The sequence below is a fragment of the Lactuca virosa genome, chromosome 5, assembly GCF_052849685.1.
Source record: "Lactuca virosa cultivar CGN04683 chromosome 5, Lactuca_virosa_CGN04683_v6, whole genome shotgun sequence".
NCBI classification, from domain to species: Eukaryota; Viridiplantae; Streptophyta; class Magnoliopsida; order Asterales; family Asteraceae; genus Lactuca; species Lactuca virosa.
In genome coordinates, this window is record NC_136430.1 from 192,214,597 (window position 1) to 192,219,129 (window position 4,533).

At 32.5% G+C, this 4,533-nt stretch overlaps 1 pseudogene; it reads left to right on the plus strand.

Annotated features, from left to right (window-relative positions):
- Positions 1–1,825: 1,825 nt before the first annotated feature.
- Positions 1,826–2,720, plus strand: LOC145112174 (auxin-responsive protein SAUR19 pseudogene; annotated as a pseudogene).
- The last annotated feature ends 1,813 nt before the right edge of the window (positions 2,721–4,533 follow it).

The window sequence follows — 4,533 nt, forward strand, 5'->3', positions numbered from 1 at the left end:
AACTACAACAATTTCATTTTTTGAACTGAATGGTGTGGTTATGTTGTTTTTCTTATGCAGTTTGTTGTTTGGTATTCGACTATGTAGATTTGGTGCGATTTTCTTTCTGTTATTTTTTGTGCTGTTATTTGCCATGTGAATTTGGTTCTTTTAATTTGCTGTTTTAAGAGTTTAAAACTATTAGTATTTAATGACATAAAAACTTCAAATTTCAATAACTTACTTAAAAACACTATCAGACTAATAAGTAAACAAGCAAAATCATTACATACACAAAAACTAAAAATTCATTAAATATTAGAGAATAGAAACTAAGATATAAGATGTTAGTTATGTTGTAGCAAATAGTTCAATCTCTTTTTGTTGAGCATCATTAGATGAACTTTTACCCTCTGAAAGTGTATCCACATAACTTTTTTTTAATAATATTAATATGACAGTATGTGTGTGTGAAATTAAGGCCAAAAATATTGACAATTTCCTAATTGTATAAAATCGGACCAACGAACGATTTTTATTTCACTATATTTTGTTCAATGTACGAATGAGAAACAAATTTCATTGTCTACTATTTTAGAAATTTGATTTTTTTTGGGAGTGAAACGGAGAGTATTGTATTTAACGTTATATCTTGGCTTTTCTTATAAAACTGCATCAAGCACTTTCTCCTACAAGTATAACCTTATATCGTCAAATAATATACATGGTATTCCAAACAAGTCAAAATTCACATTTTATACAACCGCGACAACTGGCTCAGTCTCGCATGTTGCAAAATGGTCTGTGATCCGTGGTTTACAAAATGTGTTAACAAATAGAATGATGTAACTCGACTTCAAAATGCTCCCTAGGCCACTTGCAAGTTCAAAGAATCTCTTGCTCTGTATAACGTAATAAGTCCTGAAATGAATAATGGCTTAACAATGACACTGGAATCACAAAACGCTTCTTTTATTGCTCTCTAACATAAACTGCAAAATACCCTTTTGGTAGATCCATTGCTGTTGTGCGGGTTTCATTTGACAAAGACCATCGGAGTATTTGTCTAGCTTGAAAGATCCAAGGCATACGAATAACCATTTTTCTGAAAGGTTATCACAGAGGAACAAAACAATTTGAGAGTATTCTGAAAGATTTTCAGGACAAGTTGGACAGGAAATTATGCCGGTGCTTTTGCCTATCATATTCTATATATAAAGGTTTATTGGACAATGAAATGTAAAATAAGTGAGAAAAAGGAAATTAAATGTCAGATGGGGATATTGCAACAGGAAGGCAATATCATGTGCCATGTCTTCTAACTTGTATAAAAGTATGATCTTGAATAGCAAAACGACAAAGTCACAGGCAATAATATGTATTAATCATGTACCTGTGTATAGAAAAAGAATTAAAAAATAATATAACTTGTATCGCCAGTATTCTGAATTAAAGTGGGTATGAAAAACGGTAGAAGCATCATGGTCCCATGTAATATTAAGACGATTTGGTAATGCCTCCTAACAAGCACGAAATTGTGGCTAAGGTCTCTGGGGTTTTCTTGAAACATATGTGGCCCTATCATTAATAGGTGAATTTGACATTGGATCTGTCTTACAGATTGGAAAACAAAGCCATGTGAGTTTGCCTTTTCTTCCACCATATGTCACCATCCTCAATCAAGATCTCCTTGAATCTCTGTATATAAAAACCATTCGATATGAATCACACAACCACAACTTCCTCTGAAATCCTTGGCAACTTTTAACCAAGAAGACGTGCATGCTTTGATAGTATCCATCCTCAATCAGGCTTTTCAAGTGAACAGAAACTACAATCCTTAAAAATGGCCATCCTTTTTCCTCGGATCATTCAAGCAAAACAAATTCTCAGAAGATCATTATCCAACGGAAGCAGCACAACCAAATCTATGGAAACCCCAAAAGGCTATTTAGCAATTTATGTTGGTGAGCAAGAGAAGAAGCGATTTGTGGTTCCTGTATGGTTGTTAAGCCAACCTGCATTTCAAGAACTACTAGATCAGGCAGAGCAAGAATATGGGTATGTTCATCAAATGGGCGGCCTCACAATTCCATGCAGTGAATATACATTCAGTGATATTGCTTCTCAGTTGGGCGCATTATGACATCTATACAACATTCTTACAACCAACTAACCACTAGGTTTTTTTTTATTCGTAATTAAATCGAGACAATTTTCCCACTTGTATGAAATCAGATCAAGGAACAGTTTTGAGTTCACTATAATTTGTTTAGTGTATGAATGAGAAACTAATTTCACCATTGATTAATTTGGAAATGTGAATTTTGGGAGTGAAATGGAGTTAACGAAGATAGTTGCTTTTGTTCATGACCAATCATCCAAAATATAATTGGTAAACAATATGAAGCACTTGGGTCCATGACCATATGATGGTGATATATCAACCATTAAGTCTCTCATGATTTTCTTCTTTATACAAAGTAAAATATAAGTTGGCAAAACATTGATGCATTACAAGACGAATTGGGTCCCACTTGAAATCAATTCCATGCGCATGAAAAACGAACATGATGTTTAGATATACAAAGAAAGTTATAACAATAATTAACTATTATTTTGATTACTTATACAGCAAAAGATCATGTAAATTAAAGTCAATGAATCATGCTGTTCAAGCTATGCAATTTCCTTATCACAAGCAGTTAATATGTGAAATTGTTGAATACAGCATTAACTGAGAACCATAGAACATCTGTAGAAGTATTATGTTTAATTATTATTATGCACTTTTACCGTTACATACAACAATGAAAAAAAACATTGATATTTGATTTTGGTTCTTCATGTATGTGTAAGCATATGTTATTACTAGGTTAGCCAACAAACTCCTGCAATTTGAATAATGTTTTGTAAAACTCAAATTTATCCCATTCAAGATATTGAAGTTTTTTTCCATGCAATCATGTTTCTATACTTATCACAAATTGAAATCGATGAGTCCAAATCCTATTTCAACATTTATTTGAAAATTTTCAAAAATTTAACTTACTACGGTTTGGTTATTACCTGAACAATCTGTCAAATTGAAGGACAATAGGAATTTTGGGTTACCAAATATGAGAAAAATCACGAACCTCTTATACGATTTATGTGCGCCGATTCTTCTTCCCTTTTCTCTGGTTCGGTTTGCACTCAGCAGAAAACAAAGAGATCTTGAAGGTCTCCCCTTCTTTCCAGATTTAAGACATAACCACTTGGGGTGAGCATGGTGCGGTTTGGTTTGGTTTTTACACCAAACCGAAACTGAAAACCGAATTTGCGGTTTTTATATCCATGTAACCGATAGGTGCAGTTTATGTTGCGGTTCAGTTTTGCGGTTTTTTTTTTTTTTTTTTTTTTTTTTTTTTTTTTTTTTTTTTGCGGTTATGTATATTAACCGCAATGTAGAAATGGTGTGGTTTTATTTGGATAGTGCGGTTATTTTTATGTCCAACCACAACATTCAGCTTTTGATTGTTCATTATTTCCTTTATTAAGTTTGACTTTCTTATATGACAACTAGCACTAGAAACAACATACAACGGTAAGTAATAAGCATCAATTCATATTATATCAATATATTCCCTTTAATTTTTTTGAAGTTACAACTTGCCAACTTGAACTTGCATCCAAAAGATAATAAAATAGATATACACACACGATCCAACCACATCTTGAAATTAATAAATTCATTTTAATTCATAACCATTAAGTCATCAACATCTTGGTTTAAACTTCATACAACATATTATCCATCAAGGTTCAAACTTCATCAAAAAGCATAAACATGTTTTTATCACCAACAAAAAAACAAATAAAATAAACCACCATTAATCATAATCTCCTTTATCCTTCGAAGATTTTTTTATTGTTTTCGGTCTACATAAACAAATATAAATATTAGATTATTAGTATATAAATCACTAGTAATTATAATCATAACATATGGAAAAAACCTTACCCAATTTTAAACCCGCCATCTTCTCATTAAATTCATCATTTTCTTTACTCTTCATAGCACAATCAAGCTCAAGATCTACCAATGAACACCTTATCCAATCTTGTGCACAAATTAGAAATTTCACGGTGTCGGGGTTAAGTAACTCCTATACTTATCAATAACTCTGCCACCTATACTAAAGGCCGACTCTGATGCTACTGTTCATATCGGCATAGGTAAAACATGCCTAGGCAAGGTAGACAATATAGGGAATTTTATTGAATTCACTTTCCATCATCCCAAGAGATCAAACTTGTTGTCCCTTTTTTCCCTTCCATCCGCTAGACAAATCTCCACCTCACTCTTAATATCTTAACCCTCATCATCAAATTTGTCAAATTCTAGCTCCAAATCAATATCCATCTCACCAAAGCTACTTAAATTTTCACCAACAAGATTATCATGTGTGTTTTGTACATTCGCTTTTCCCACTTTCCCTTGTAATGATTAAACAAATCTTCAATAAGTAACGTATCCAAGGTTGTTGCATGGATCCAAAACAACCGCAACAT